Source organism: Protopterus annectens, chromosome 2.part0 (assembly GCF_019279795.1).
Source record: "Protopterus annectens isolate FY-2018-M chromosome 2.part0, PAN1.0, whole genome shotgun sequence".
In the NCBI taxonomy this organism is placed as follows: domain Eukaryota; kingdom Metazoa; phylum Chordata; order Ceratodontiformes; family Protopteridae; genus Protopterus; species Protopterus annectens.
In genome coordinates this window covers 834,129,720-834,146,479 of record NC_056728.1, presented here as the reverse complement: position 1 = coordinate 834,146,479, position 16,760 = coordinate 834,129,720, and the positions used below count along the sequence as shown (strand labels likewise).

At 46.4% G+C, this 16,760-nt stretch overlaps 1 long non-coding RNA gene across 1 annotated transcript in view; it reads left to right on the top strand.

Annotated features, from left to right (window-relative positions):
* Nucleotides 1-16,464, top strand: part of LOC122793250 — a 241,333-nt gene extending 224,869 nt beyond the window's left edge. The window contains exon 4 of the long non-coding RNA XR_006363455.1: nt 16,408-16,464. This is a non-coding gene — a long non-coding RNA (uncharacterized LOC122793250). The remainder of the gene's footprint in view (nt 1-16,407) is intronic.
* Nucleotides 16,465-16,760: the final 296 nt, after the last annotated feature.

Below are 16,760 nucleotides of genomic sequence, written 5' to 3'. Positions count from 1 at the left end.
GTGTGGGGTTGTTTAATGTGTCTTTGCAATGATGAAAATTTTATTAAATCTCTTCTTTGTTGTACAATGTATAATATAAAATTAATAGAGCAAGTTTTTAGTGTTGGTTTTAACTAACATGTACTTAATATTCATGAATTGAGTTGGATATTCATTAACTGATGATGCATTGTTCAATTACTGAGAACCAACCACTGTAAAGTATGTAGTATTTAAATGTATTCTGTTTGATTTTTGATTGTTCTGATGAAGTCAACTGGTATTGACGAAAGTGCTAAACCTTATCTGCAATAAATTTTATCTGAGGACTCACATTAGTGCTCTTTCTTTGGTTTTCAAGTTTTCATTTGAGCACTATTGCACCACTTTTTTGGTTTTAGCCTTTCAGAATTGGATGTGGTACGCCTTTTTGATTAGCTGCTGACCATGGGAATTACAAGTTTTCCTAGACCCCATCCCACTCTGGACTTTGGGTCTATTACACCGGCAACCCCTACATATTCTCCTCCCTTTGATCCCTTGGTTCCGAGACTCATATTTCTGACGTCTGCGAGAGGACCTCCTTCCTCGTTGCCGACAACGACCGTGTCTTAGGCTCCATGGGCCCTTTAGCTGTTGGTTCCATCGGAACCTACCCTTCCTCAATCTCATGCCTGGGGAGGAGTGGAACCCTCGGTTCTGGCCACGGTTCCGGTTGTGTTGCCGGTTCTGTCTTCGGGACCGAGGGTGACTCCTGCCCGGTTTTGCTTGAGGCTCCATCCCCAGGAGTGGACCGCGTGGAGCGGGGTGTGACTCCGGTTCCGAAATTGTCTCCTTTGGTTCTGGGCTCACATTCCTCCTCAGGTGGGTCTGCTTTCTGGGTGATGGAGAGGGTGCTCGCTTCGAGCAATCCTCCTACATCGGACATCCCACCAGTTCCCTCTGAGCCACAGCTGTCAAATGCCACCCCCATAGGACTCCAGGAGTGCAAGGCCCAGGAAACTCCTGTTCTCAGGGTATTTCCCTTTCTGAGTCTTCTTCAGATGCTCCTACCGAAGAACCCCCTCAGAAACGGGCATGTAAGAGGAAACACGTGGACACCCCAGAGTAGTCCCTCACGGAAGATATGGACTACGATGATGGGGAAGTATTCCCCACAGTCACCCCCTGATGTCTCATTTGGAGACATCCTGGAAGTCTTGAAGCAGAGCGGTGACTGGAAGTCCTCCAATCCTTCCTGTGAGGAATCCTTATTCCTGCAGGCCTTCCGCTGTTGCCCCTCTACTTCTTGGGTGACCCCCCCCCCACCGATGAGTTGGTCAAGCTCATCGTGCAGCTTGCATGGAAGAACCCTGACTCCGTTGAGGCCATCCCCAGGAGATCAGACAAGATACTCTCCCCTCCAGAGGATCAACCCCATTGGTCGAGAGGTTTGCCAGTAGACGCTGTGGTGGTGGCGGCAGCCACGAAAAAGGACCTTGCGGAGGAACGTCCTGCTGTTCACCCACCCAACAGAGTCCCTGGCGGTGGACAGGTTAGTGAAGTGAGTTTTTGCGTCAATGATTTTAGCTGTCAGGTCTCTGAACTTTCTGGCACATTTTACGAGGCTCCAGAGAGATTTAATCTCCAAACTCTCTGGAACCCTCGCGGATCATGTTTCGGATGGGACATGTGATAAAGTTGCTTCCTAACTATCCGCCCTAGAGTCTATCTCCAATTTATCCATGAGGTTGCTGTCCCACGCAACCGAAGGAGTGGCTAGAGCTGCGGGTGCAGGCGTAGTTATGAGACATTACGCCTGGATGTGCATTTGTGACCTCGTGGACTCCTTCAAGTCTTCCTTTTCAAATGCCCCTATTGAACCATCAGCTTTTTTTGGTACTAAGATCAGGGATATATTAGCCAGGTGCGAACCGTGATGGGAAGACCTTGTCTGCTGTGGGTTTACGTTTATCCAAACCTCAGCGTTCCTTCTCCTGGAACCAGTGGAGTGGAAAGATGTGGCACAAGACGTCTCAAGGTCCTTTCCATGACGCACGTGGTGAGGACTCCCCCAGAGGCAGAGGGGGTTCGAATAATGGAAGATGCCCCTTTCGGTGCAGATGGGGTCCCTGAAATCAGGACTCCAGAGGTTCTTTCTCGGGAAGACCGTATCAGCACTCCTGAAGCGCTGCCCAATTGCTTTCCTCTGGAAGCAGTCAAGGCGCATTTCTCTCTGCACCAAGCTGCCTGGCTCTCTATTACAAATGATCAGTGGGTGCAGAGAATTTCCAGAGTCTATCACATTCCCCTAATTTCTTATCCAAGACCTCTAAAATCCCTTCTCGATGTTCCACCCAGTCAAAGGGAGGAGGCAGTTTCGGAAATACAAAATCTATTTCAAAAACGAGTCATTTAACAGGTCCCCCCAGATCAATGCAGGTCAGGGTTTTACTTAAGATTTTCTTTAGTGCCAAAGAAGACTGGGGTCTGGAGGCCCATTTTGGATCTCAGCCAGCTAAATAAAACAGTGGTTCAGACCAAGTTCTGCATGGTCATGATTCAATCCATCCTCCCATTTCTGCGGGAGGGTGTGTGGATGTGCTTGTTAAATCTCCGGGATGCATATTACCATATCAAAATGGACAAGTGCTCCAGGCATCTCCTTCGCTTCCGGCTGTGAGACAATCACTACCAGTTTAGAGCCCTGCCATTCAGTCTCTCAACGGCCTCCAGAGTGTTCATGAAATGTGTAGCAGTGATCACAGCTCATCTGAGACTTCAGGGATTCCAGGTGTTTCCGTATTTAGACGATTGGCTCCTCTCCACCCCCATCAAGCTCTTTCTGGTCAGAGCCCCCCGCTACACTCTAGTTCTAGCGGAGTCGCTGGGCATCACCATCCACTGGAAAAAATCCAACCCTGAGCCGTCACAACAATTGGAATTTATAGGGGCAATATTCAACACTCAATCAAGTCTGGTCTGTCTTCCCTCTCACAGACTTCAGAGATTAAGGTTACAAGTTCAAGTGATACTCTGTCAAAGAAAGGTGTCTGCAAGGGACATTCTTCAGGCTCTGGGGTCTATGGCAGCAGTCATCCCAATTGTTCCCCTAGCCAGATTTTACATGAGACTACTACAATGGCTTCTTCTGTCTCAGTGGATATCCAAGCTTCATCCTTTGACCTCACAGATTCTCATCACCAACACCTGCAAAAAATATCTCTTCTGGTGGATGAGTAGAGATGAAAATCTTTTCTGTCGCCCTTCCAGGCTTCCCAACCCAGCGCCAGGTGACCACGGATGTGTCCCTGATAGTGTGCAGTGGCCAATTTCAGGGAAAGTCAGTCCAAGTCACGTGGTCCAACATAGAGGTGAACTTGCATATCAGTGTCCTGGAGTTAAGAGGGGTGCTATTGAGGTTGCAAGCATTCCACCCGCTCCTTCCGTCCAGTAGAATTGCTATCCAGTCAGACAACATGTCCATTGTCTGGTATATAAACAAACAGGGAGGGACCAAATTTTACCCCCTGTGTCGCAAAGCCATGAGAATCTGGCATTGGGCGATAGCTTCCAACTGCTTGCTGATCGCTAAGCATATCCTGGGGAGCTCCAGCGTGATTGCAGACAGGCTAAGCAGATGCATGCTCCGTCCTCACGAGTGGTCTCTCAATCCGAGTGTGACGGCAGAAATCTTCAGCCGTTGGGGTCAGTCATGCTGCGATCTTTTCACCTCCCCCTCAAACACAAAATACAGAAGCTACTTTGCCCTCTTTCCCCTTCACAGGGAGTCACCGAGAGACACTTTGATTCACGATTGGCCTGCAAGTCTCCTTTATCCTCTGATTCCACTGATTCCCTTTTTTCTCAGGAAAGCTATTCAGTTGAGAAGCAAAGTGATCCTCATTGCCCCATTCTGGCCTCATCAAGTGTGGTTTCCCTTCCTCCTAGCATATCTGTTACAACCTCCTTGGATCCTAGACACTTGTCAAGACCTCATATCTCACCCACAAGGGTTCACTCCACCGAATCTATACACTCTCAAGCTGACAGCTTGGTTCCTCCACTTCACTTAGTTGCCAGGCAGGAAACCCTCTCCTCATCTGTTCGTGATATTATCCTGGCATACCATGAGCCATCCAGCAGAAACCTTTACAGGGACAAATGGAAAAGATTCTCTATCTGGTCACATAATCTGAAATTAGATCCATTCCCAGCTCCTGTAGCTACTACTTTTCAGTACCTTGCTGAGTTGTTCGACAATGGTGCATCAGCTTCCACCATTCAAGTCCATTTAGCAGCTATTTCCAACTTCCATAATGGTTCAGATGGAGTCCCGCTTATTTTCACTCAACTTTGCAAGACCTTCCTCAAAAGAGTTTTCCACAGCAGACCTCCCATCAGTCAACCAGTGGAGGCATGGAATCTCTCCTGGGTTCTTCCATCTCTATCTCTCTCTCTACCCCCTTTTGAGTCTGCTGCGACATGTGATCTAAAATTCCTGTCATGGAAATCCTTTTTTCTGGTGGCAGTCACTTCAGCCAGACGTTTATCTGAGTTGCACGTTTTATGTATCAAGACCCCTTTTCTGATCTTCCATAAGGACAGAGTATCACTTTGCACCAACCCATCTTTTCTCCCCAAGGTGGTTTCTGACTTTTCTATTAACCAGTCCATTGAGCTCCCTGTATTTTTTCCGAATTATTCAAACAAGGGAGAATACTGCCTACATTAATTGGATGTTCATAGACGATTACGTTTTTACCTGGACAGAACTAAGTCCTTTTGCAAGTCGGACCAACTTTTCATTTCCTTTTCTGGCCCTAGAATGGGATGTGCAGTATCTAAAGTTACTTTGTCAAATTGGCTCAGGGATTGCATTAGCTTCTCATATTCGCTTATGAATGAATCTAAGCCTGGTCAAATCAAAGCTCACTCAACTAGGGCTATTGCAGCATCGGTTGCCTTCTGCTCTAGGGCCTCCATGGATGACATCTGTGCAGCAGCCATTTGGGCTGTACCCCATACCTTCATCAAGCATTACAAATTGGATCTGATCTCCAGGGGAAGAGCAGGCTTTGGCCCAATGGTTCTCAGGAATGTTCTTCCATAAGGGCCTCCCAGGTTCTCCAAGTAGCTTGGGATTCTGTCCCAACAGTGATGAATAGGAAGAAGATTAACAACTTCTGATAAGAAGTTATGTTTTACCATAACATTACATCTGAGTTGTTGATCTTCTTCCAGTCATCACACCCTCCCTCCGACCCCCACCAAAGGGTCCTGGCGGATCTTCTGTGTCTTTGTGGTGTTTCAGGGTTTCTGCGCAGACATGGCCTCTGACTTTCTGTTTTCTCCTATATGTTGCATGCAAACTCGATCTGAGGTAACTGAGTGAAGGGCATTGTGGGTAGCAGCATAGCTCGAGAGTTTTTTGTGTATGCAAGCTTGGTATAAGGCCGACTCGGTTCCGAGGGCTTGGAACCGAACCCATCAGTGATGACTGGAAGAAGATCAACAGCTCAGATGGAACGTTATGGTAAGACATAACTTTAATTTTTTTTATACGTAAAGTGGAATATAAATTTACTGTAAGGGAAACTATCCTTCTCCCAGTTTTCTTTTCAGAAAATAAAAATGAGGGAGAAAGTGCTTAATACCTTGGATGTCTGCAGTCAACTCGGGTACTAACAAAATTCACAACTTCTGATCCCTTGTTGACTTCTTGTGAAGGTAAGACAAAGGGACAAACTATGCCTAAAACGTCTATTTTTAACTGTTTGTCTCAGGGTATTATGTTTTGTTGTTCCCAGCAAAACAGCAGTATTCCAGGCAGGGTCAAGACGTGCTCTACCACAGTCTTGACTCATCATGGGTTTTTGGAAAGGGCTGAACTTTAGAAGTAGCAACTTGGTCATCTTTGCATATTTGTACAAAGCAATATATATGGTAGGTTTTGCTAGCACTATCATGTACCTTTCCTGTCCCCCTCCAGTTATGTTATGGTAATCCAATCTTTATATTCTATGTTGCTGCAGACGTGTGAATATGTAGAACATAGTAAAGTTGTGTAAGTAAACCTAGCGCAAGTAGAGGTTCAAGTGACCACTGCTGCAGTAGCAGTGATCCCTCCATCCACCCTCCTTCTCTGTTTTGTTTATGGCAGTGTATGGACATGTGTTTTTTTCTTTTCTTAGCCATGAACTGCCAGAGCTTAGCCTCCCCCTGTCAGTTGTCATGAAAGCACTGAAGGCCATAACGCCCAAACCACTCTTAAGTCAGCTCATCTCAAGCTGACTAATGATTTATCCGTGTGCAAGGTGCCCTGAGATTTTGGAAGCCTGACAGGTGTTGTATACTATGCGGTAGATAACCCCATGTAGCTTAGGCTACTGCACCAGTGATCATGTACTGCTCTGGTAAGTTTACTTGCACAGCTGTACTTTCCTCAGTAGAAACTGTTAGCTTTTGTTGCTAACAAAATACACCATATACGTGCTCTTAGTCATGTCAATAATCCACAGCATGAAAATTTTTATATGCTTCAGTTATCGGTAGAGTGTTCTGGAAGCATTTCTTTACAATGGTTTCCACAGCAAAACTGGTTCCCACAAATGCAGTAATTCTTTCATATTACATGTGCATCTTTATCATTTAAGTTACTCAGTGGATTTAAATTTTTGCCGCCTCGATCAGCCTGTCCAATTTGGATGCGGATCGTGTGGTGCAGAAGTTGCTACAGGCACCGGTGTTCGCTAAATTTTTGTCTACTCCGACCAGGTGGTATCGGAGCCTAAAACTGTAATGCCATCTACTACTTCTTTTCCTCCGCTGAGCTATACCGGTCCTTTAGAGCCAGAGGAGTCAAACCTAATGATTGTTGAGCCTTTGGAGCCAAAACCTGTTCCAGTGCCATTGGGTCCGTGTACTTGAACTTCCTTGGCACCTATCGAGGAGTCTAGGAGATGACACTCCCCTGTCGGGTCCGGGGAGGATAGTCGGACCGACATGTCGGTTCCGACTTTACATCTCGGGGCCTCAACTCGGATGAGTTTGGCTCCTACTTCTGGTTTGGAACCCACTGTGCCGGTGCCGAGGGGATCTGTTTCTTTAGATCCAGCAGTCCCTTCTCATCGGAGCAGAGGTGCCTTTGAAGCCATGAGGAGATTGATGTCTCCTAAGACATCTACAATTTACAGGTCCAGCTACCTCTTCCCCAAAAGTGCCTGTGTCCACTTCTGCTTCACAGATTCTTTTTAAGCGTAGAGACCCAGAGCCTCAGGAAGCCCTATTGGGTGGCCCCTGCTCTTCCGAGACCTCACCAGAAATTCCCATGATGAGGTTCCCAGGAAGAGAATCTGTAAGAGGAAGCACTTAGGCACTCCACAGGAGTCTCTCACATCCAATACCGACTTGGATGAATCAGAAGGGTCCCCCTCTGAAGATCTAATTTGCTGAGAGATTAGAAATCCTAGGCAGAGGGGTGGCTGGAAGTCCACCAACCCTACTGAAGGTGAGTCGGTTCTCCTAAAGGCTTTCAGGTCTCAACCCTCCACCTCTTGGGTGTCTCTGCCCTTCAATGAGCTCATGTATTTGGTCTCACAAAGGACGTGGAGTGTCCGGACACCATTGCAAATTTATTTCTGTGCCCCAAAATAAGTCATTCCTCACCAAGGGAGTGCCAGTTGATGCCATGGTGGTGGCGGTAGCTACCAAAAAGGAGATATCGGAAACCTCTTCCTCTATCCATCCTCCTAATAGAGTCTAGTGTCATGAATAGATATGGGAAGTGGACATACAGTTCAGCGACTTTTGCCATGCGTTTACTGAGCTATCTGACTCATTTTACGAGACTACAAAGAGACCTCCTAAAAGGGCTTGGAGATGCTTTTCAGGGTACGGTAGCTGCAGGAGCTTCAGACAAAAGTTGCCGCCCAGCTTGCTACCCTCAATTCCATAGTGAATTTGTCCATGCGTCTCATTTCATATGCCGCTGATGGAAGGAGTAGGCCAGGGGGAACAGGAATTGCTCTCAGGAGACATTCCTCGATGCGCTTGTGTTCCTTCGCGGAGTCCTTTTAGTCATCCTTTGTCAACACCCCTTTTGATGGCTCTTCCCTTTTCGGGCCCAAAGTTAAGGAAACTCTGACCAGGTGTGAGCAGGAAGGAATGACTGCTGTCGGAGTCCGTTTCTCCACCCCTAGCAGACCCTATCCCAAGGTTCAAAAGGGAGGCAGAGGAGGGGGCAATAATGGAAGATGCCACCCTTGTGGCAGAGGGGGTCCACAAAACCAGGGCGAGAGAGACCAGTTCTTTGGGAAGCTATACCATCGTTCCTGAAAGGAGGCCCGACTGTCCTACTCTGGAGGCAGTCGGGGGTCGCTTAACTTTGTATCCAGACGCCTGGCTCAAAATAAACGACAACTGGGTACAAAGTATAGTTTCCAGAGGATATTTCATTCCTTTCACCACTCCCCCTCCATTGACATCAACAATCCCAGACATTCCACCCAGTTACAGGGAAAAAACGTTGCTATGAAAGAGCCATCAATGCAGTCCCAGAATACCAGACAGTTTCCGGAACTTACTGAAGATTCTTTAGTTCCAAAAAAGACAGGGGACTAGAGACCTATTTTGGACCTTAGCAGACTAAACAGATCTGTCAAAGAACAGAAGTTCTAGATGGTCACGCTTCAGTCAATACTTCCGTTTTTAGGGAAAGACGATTAGATGTACTCGATAGATCTGAAAGATGCGTACTACCATATGAAAATGGCCAGAGCATCCAGGGATCATCTGCGCTTCCGGCTGGGAGCCAATCATTGCCAGTTTTCAGTCCTTCCCTTTGGTCTCACTACAGCCCCCAGAGTGTTCACCAACTGTATGGCAGTAATCACGGCTTACCTGAGGCGTTTATGATTCCAGGTATTTCCGTACTTGGACGATTGGCTCCTCATTGCTACTACCAGGCATCAGCTAATACAAGCCAAGGAGACCACTCTTACTGTTTGCAATCATCTGGGCATTACAATAAATTCAGAATAATCTGCCTTGTCGCCATCGCAACATATCGTTTTTATCAGAGCAGAATTGGACACCACCACCACCACTTTGAGTCTTCCAGCAGAAAGAAAGAGTTCTACTACTTCATCAGCAGGTTCACAACATCATATCCAAAGACAAGGCTCCAGCATCAGAAGTGCTAAAATTGTTAGGCATGATGGCAGCTGCAATATTAGCGTTACCATTGGGTCGCATGCACATGCGGTTTCTGCAATGGCTGTTTTTCACTCAATGGTTTTACCAAGAGCTCCCAATGTTTCATCTCATAATGATCACAAACGCATACAAAAAGGATCTTCAGTGGTGGTTGACCTCTTCATGTAACAATAGGTCGTCCTTTTGTCCTACCCTCACCAGCAGCAACAGTGACCACGGACGCTTCCCTGATAGGGTGAGGGGGGCATTTTCAGGGAAGAACAGCCCAAGGGACATGGACCGAACAGGAGACACATCTGCATATCAATGTCCTGGAGATGAGAGCGGTACTTTTAGCGTTGCAGTACTTCCAAGACTCTCTTCCTCTGGGAACAATTGAGATTCAGACGGACAACATGTCGGTGGTCTGGTACTTGAACAAACAAGGAGGAACCAGGTCCTATCCCCTTTGTCGCTTGGCCCTAAGAGTATGGCAGTGGGCTACATCCACCCAGCGCTTTCTGATAGTAATGCACATCCAAGGGAAATCCAATGTGATAGCAGTCAAACTGAGCAGGGCAATTTTGTTGCCTCACGAGTGGTCAAGAAAGAAATAGCGGAGAGAATTTTCCGCAGGTGGGGCCAGCCTTGCTGTGACCTTTTTGCCAACCACATGAACAGAAAAATGCAGAAGCCACTTTGCCCTCATTCCCCCTCTGGGAGAAGCCCCAAAGGACGTACTCATACACGTTTGGCCTCCGGGTCTCCTCTCTGCATTTCCAACAATTCTGTTGATACCCAAACTATTGCAGAAAGCAAAAGCCCTGGAAAGGGCCATCATTCTAATAGCCCCTCAGTGGCCTCGTCAGATCGGGTTCCCCATCCTTCGACTATATGTCTTGGAAGAGCGTTGAATTCCCAACCCAGTTCCGGATCTTCTGATGCATTCTTCGGGGGCTCTTCATATTTCTCTTCTGTCCCTGAAAATGACAGCTTGGCTGCTCCAATTCCCAATACATCCAGGTTCCATAACCTCTCAAATGAAATGCAGCATATATTGATATCTTCTCATAAGTCCTCTACGAGGAAGCTATACCTTAGCAAATGGAGAAGATTTTCTATATGGGCTTCTCAAAATGACATTGATCCCTACCAATCCCCTATTTCCTTCATATTAGAGTTTTTCACTATGCTTTTCAATAAAGGAGCTGCAGCAGCAACAGTTCGGGTACAACTTGCCGCTATCTCTAATTTTCACTTTGGCTTTGAACGTTTAAACATAATGTCTCACAAGCTATCCAAAGCCTTCCTCAAAGGGATCTTTCATCTCAGACCACTTGTGAGATCCCCTTATAGCCTACCCCTTGGAATCTAAATTTTATGCTCTCACATATTCCCCCACCTTTCCAACCAGCGTCCTCATGTGATTTGAAATACTTGGCATGGAAGACTATATTTTTGGTAGCCATCACTTCTGCCCGTAGAGTGTCAGAGCTACAGGCCTTGTCCATAAAGCCTACTCGTTTGAATTTTCATGCTAACAGAGTATCCCCGTGAACAAATCCTTCAATTTGAAGTTTTAATCTTCTTCCTGTGCATCACTGATGGGTTCGGTTCCAAGCCCTTGGAACCAAGACGGCCTTATACCAAGGTTGTGTGCACCAAAAACTCTCAAGCTAAGCTGCTACCCACAATGCTCTTTGCTCAGTTTCCTCAGATCTCGTTTGCCGCGCAGCCATATAGCAACGTTTCAGTGAGCTCTCCAGCTAAGTGCTTTTTTCCGATATATTTACTGGTTTGAAAAGTTTTTTCTCCTTTTATAACTTGTTCTTGTTCTGTACTGCTTCATCTCTACCCACAGATATTTCTCTACACCCTCTACATCTTGGGTGACCCCCCCCCCACTTTGTCGATGAGTTGGTTAAACTCATCGTGTAATGGGCTTGGAAGAACCCTGACTCCGTTGAGGCCATCCACAGGAGATCAGACAAAATGCTGTCCCCTCCAGAGGATCAACCCCATTGGTCCAGAGGCTTGCCAGTGGACGCTATGGTGGTGGCGGATGCCACGAAAAAGGACCTTGCAGAAAAGAGTCCTGCTGTTCACCCTCCCAACAGAGAGTCCCAGGCAGTGGACATGTTAGGGAAGCGAGTCTTTGTGTCAGCAACCTTCGCAGTTTGGTCTCTGAACTTTTTGGCACATTTTACGAGTCTCCAGAGATATCTTATCTCTGAACTCTCTGGAACCCTCACGGGTTAAGTATCGGATGGAGCTTGAGATAAATTGCTTCCCAGCTTGCCACCCTAGAATCCATATCTAATTCATCCATGAGGTTGCTGTCACACGCAACCGAAGGAGCAGATAGAGCTGCGGGTGCAGGCATAGTCATGAAACATCACGCCTGGATGCGCATCTGTGACCTCGCGTCCTCCAAGTCTTCCTTTCTAAAAGTCCCTATCGAGCCTTTGGCTGTGTTCGGTGCTAAGGTCAAGGATACACTAGCCAGGTGCGAGCAAGATGGCATGACCTTGTCTGCCGTTGGCCTATGCTTTTCCACCCCTCAGAGTTCCTTCTCCAGGAATCAGAGGAGCGGAAAGGTGTGGCACAAGAAGTCTCAAAGTCCTTTCTGAGATGCACGTGGTGAGGACTCCTCCAGAGGCAGAGGGGGTTCCAGTAATGGAAGACGTCCCTTTTGGGGCAGAGGGGGTCCCCGGAACCAGGACTACAGATATTCCTTCTCAGGTAGACCATATCAGCGCTCCTGAGGTGCTGCCCGATTGCTTTCCTCTGGAAGCAGTCGGGGCGGGTTTCTCTCTGCACCAAGCTACCTGGCTGTCCATTACGAATGATCAGTGGCTGCAGAGAATCATTACCAGAGGCTACCTTATTCCACTGCTATCCTATCCAAGACCTCCGAAATCCCTTCTCAATGTTCCACCCAGTCAAAAAGAGAAGGCAGCTTCCAAAATACGAAAGCTACTTCAAAAACTTGCCATCCAGCAGGTCCCCTCAGATCTGTGCGGATCAGGTTCTACTCAAGATTCTTTTTGCTGCCAAAGAAAACGGGGCGGGAGGCCCATTCTGGATCTCAGTCAAGTAAACAAATCAGTAGTTCAGACCAATTTCTGCATGGTCACGATTCAATCCATCCTCCCCTTTCTGCGGGAGGGTGTATGGATGTGCTCATTAGATCTTCATGATGCATATTACCATATCAAGATGGACAAGTGCTGCAGGAGCCTCCTTCGCTTCCGGTTGGGAGCCAATCACTATCAATTCAGAACCCTGCCTTTTGGTCTCTCAATGGCTCCCAGAGTGTTCACGAAATGTCTTGCAGTGGTAACAGCTCATCTGAGACTTCAGGGATTTCAGGTGTTTTTATATCTAGACGATTGGCTCCTCTCTGCCCCTACCAAGCGTCTTCTGGTCAGGGCCCTTTGCTACACATTGGCTCTAGTGGAGGCATTAGGCATCACCATACACTGGGAGAAATCAAACCTTCCACCATTACAACAACTGGAATTCATAGGGACAGTATTCAACATGCAGTCAAGCCTAATCTCACTTCCTCTCCACAGGCTTCAGAGACTCGGGGCACAAGTTCAGGTGATACTTTCTCAAAGCAAGGTGTCTGCAGGGGAGATTCTTCAAGCCTTGGGATCTATGGCTGTAGCTGTACCCATAGTTCCCTTAGCCATACTACACATATGAGATTACTACAATGGCTCCTTCAGGACTAGTGGATACCCAATCTCCACCCACTGAGCTCAAAGATCCTCATCACCAACATTTGCAAATAAGATCTCCTCTGGTGGATGAGTACAGGTTAAAATTTTTGGTGTCATCCCTTCCAGGTTCCACAGCCCAGCGCCACAGTGACCACAGATGCTTCCCTGATGGGGTGGGGTGGGGGGCACTTCCTGGGAAAGTCAGTCCAAGGCACGTTGTCCGATGTAGAGGTCAGTTTGCATATCAGTGTCCTGGAGTTAAGAGCGGTGCTGTTGGCATTGCAAGATTTTCATCTTCTTCTTCCATCCGGAACGATTGCTGTCCAGTCGGACAACACGTCCGTGGTCTGGTACATAAACAAACAGGGAGGGTGCAAGACTCTTACCCTCTTTGTTGCAAAGCCATGAGAATCTGGCAGTGGGCGATAGCTTCCAACCGCTTCCTGATCGCAACGCATATTCTGGGGAGCTCCATCGTCATTGCAGACAGACTGAGCAGATGCATTCTTCATCCTCATGAGTGGTCTCTCAACCCGAGTGTGGTGACGGAAATTTTCAGCTGTTGGGGCCAGCCATGCTGCGACCTTTTCTCCTCCCCTTCAAATACAAAATGCAGCAGCTACTTTGCCCTCTTTCCCCCTCTCAGGGAGTCACTGAGAGACGCTCTAGTCCACGATTGGCCCATGGGTCTTCTTTATGCTTACCCTCCGATTCCTGTGATTCCACTTGTTCTACAGAAGGCCATTTGGTTGAGAAGCAAAGTGATCCTCATCGCCCCGTTCTGGCCTCATCAAGTGTGGTTCCCCTTCCTTCAACCTCATCTGTTACAATCTCCTGTATCCTAGACACTCGACAGGATCTAATGTCTCACCCACAAAGGCTGACTCCCCCGAATCTGTCCGCCCTTAAGCTGACAGCTTGATTTCTTCACTTCCATTAGTTGCCAGGCAGGAAACCCTTTCTTCCCCTGTCTGGGATATTATTTTGGCTTCTCATAAACCATCCACCAGAAAACTTCACAGGGATAAATGGAAAAGATTGTCTATTTGGTCACGTAATCATGAGCTAGACCCGTACTCAGCCCCTGTAGCCACTACTCTTCATTATTTGGCTGAGCTGTTCGACAAAGGGGCCTCGGCTTCTACCATTCGAGTCCATCTAGCAGCTATTTCCAACTTCCATAACTGGTCTGAAGGAGTACCGCTTATCTCCTCTCGTATTTGCAAGACCTTCCTCAAGGGTATTTTTCACAGCAGGCCTCCCATCAGACAGCTGGTGGAGGCATGGAATTTGTCCTGGGTTCTGCAGGCTCTCTCCCTGCCACCGTTTGAGCCGGCTGCTACCTGTGATCTAAAATTCTTATCATGGAAATCGTTATTCCTGGTGACTATAACTTCAGCAAGACAAATTTCTGAATTACAAGCATTATGTATCAAGAGCCCTTATCTGATCTTTCATAAGGACAGTGTATGACTTCGAACTAACTCATCATTTCTCCCCAAAGTGATTTCTGACTTTTTGATTAACCAGTCCATCGAACTCCGTGTTTCTCCCAAATTACTCTAACAAGGGAGAATACTGTCTTCATTCCCTGGATGTTTATAGACAATTGCACTTTTATCTGGACAGAACTAAATCATTTTGTAAGTCAGACCAGCTTTTTGTTTCCTTTGCGGGCCCGAGAATGGGAGGTGCAGTATCAAAGGTTACTTTATCTAAAAGGCTCAGGGATTGCATTGCCATCACATTACGGAGGGATCTAAGCCTGGCCAAATCAAAGCTCATTCAACTAGGGCTATTGCAGCATCTCTTGCCTTCCACTCTAGGGCCACCATGGATGATATTTGTGCAGCTGTCATTTGGACTAAGCCCCACACTTTTATTAAACATTACAAATTGGATCTGATCTCCAGGGGAAGAGCGGCCTTTGATTCAATGGTTCTCGGGAATGTTCTTCTATAATGGCCAGTCAGGTTCTCCAAGTAGCTGGGGACTCGGTCCCATCAGTGATGAATAGGAAGATGATTAACAACTTCAGATAATGAAGTTATGTCTTACCATAATGTTCCATCTGAGTTGTCGATCTTCTTCCAGTCATCACACCCTCCCACCGACCCCCTCCTAAGGTTCCTGACGGATCTTCTAGGTCTTTGTGGTGTATTAGGATTTCTGCTCAGAGATGGCCTTTGACTTAATCTTTCTCTATATGTTGCATGCAAACTCGATCTGATGTAACTGAGCAAAAGGCATTGTGGGTAGCAGCTTAGCTTGAGAGTTTTTGGTGCACGCAAGCTTGGTATAAATCCAACACGGCTCCGGTTATAGTAAGACATAATTTCTTTTTTTTGCTCAAAGTTTGTACCAGTGTTCTTTCCCAAACACACCAGCAACTTAGAGTATATGCTGCACAAGCTTGATGTTCATAGTCAGCTCAGATATTACCTGGATAGAACAAAAGAGTTCTGAAAATCAGAACAACTTCTCGTTTCCTTTTCAGATTCCAGAAAAGGTATGGCAGTGGCAAAAACAACACTATCTAGATTGTTATCTGTTTGTTTCACATTTACTTATTCAGCTGCTAATATACTGATACAACACAAAATTAAAGCTCATTCTACCAGAGCAGTGTCCACATCTTCTGCTTTTTTTGCTAGGCTTCCTATAGACAACATTTGTGCAGCAGCTACTTGGTCAAGACCTCATACCTTCATCACTCATTATAATGTTGACAAGGCCTCCAGGGACAGGGCCTTTTTTGGTCTACTGTCCTAAAAAACATACTCACGTGAGCCACCCGAGAAAGATGGTGCTTGGGATGCTACCCATCTGTAAGAATGAACGGCGAGATAGAACAACTTCACATAAAGAAGTTATGTACTCACCATAAAGTTCCATTTGAGTTGTTCATCTTGCCTTCATTCTTACTTCCCACCCACCAACCCCCTCCAAGGCTTTTTTGAGGACTGAGATACTAGTTCTGTTCTGGTTTCTCAGTCTTTCTATGTGTTTTCTACTAAAGAGTGATAGAATGCCACATGGTATTATTATACGCAGCAAACAAGATCTGAGGTAACTCAAGGTGCATCATGGGATAGGGACTTGGCCTCGAGCTGTCTGAAGACCTCGAGCTTTGTAGTAGGCTGACTCGGAGCCGAGTATCGGCTTCGAACCCATCTGTAAGAATGAAGGCGAGATGAACAACTCACATGGAATGTTTTGGTGAGTACATAACTTCTTCTTTTTTGTTACCTTAACCATATATCACACATTGGTGATGGCTGTCTGGTATTGTACTTTCTTCAGCATGTCCTGTTAAGTTAGGGCTTTACAGTGAAGTTGTATGCACAAGATAATATAGAGAATAGTTTTAAAGCAAATAGAAAGTAAAGTTGATTTGTGCGATGATATTGGAAAACTGATTTGATTGTGCAATTCACAAATAAAGGAAGTTAGGTAATGATGATGTTTAAAAGAAAAGGCATTATTCAGGAAAATACATTTTATTTTGAAATTTTCATTTCAACAGTTCATAGCCACAAGCACAAACGCCCTAGAGATGAAAGTGGGGAAGCTTCTTTAAAAGGTATGCTTTCAGTCTTGATATCAGTGTGCAGTTTGCATTCATTTGTAATGTTGCTTAAATGAAAAGATAAATGTTTATCATTCCCACTGCTGCAGTAGAAACTTATGCTAAATTGGGTCTGTCTTGTCCAGGGCACAGCTTGTCAACTTAACAAACCTTTGACTCTCGCCCACCGTTCCAGTCTGACTCGGCTCCGACTCTGCTTATTACAAAGCTCAAAGTCTCTTTTAGTTGGCTCGTGGCTAGGTAGGTATCTCATAGTGCACTAGTACAATCCCCAGATGTCGTTTGCCACG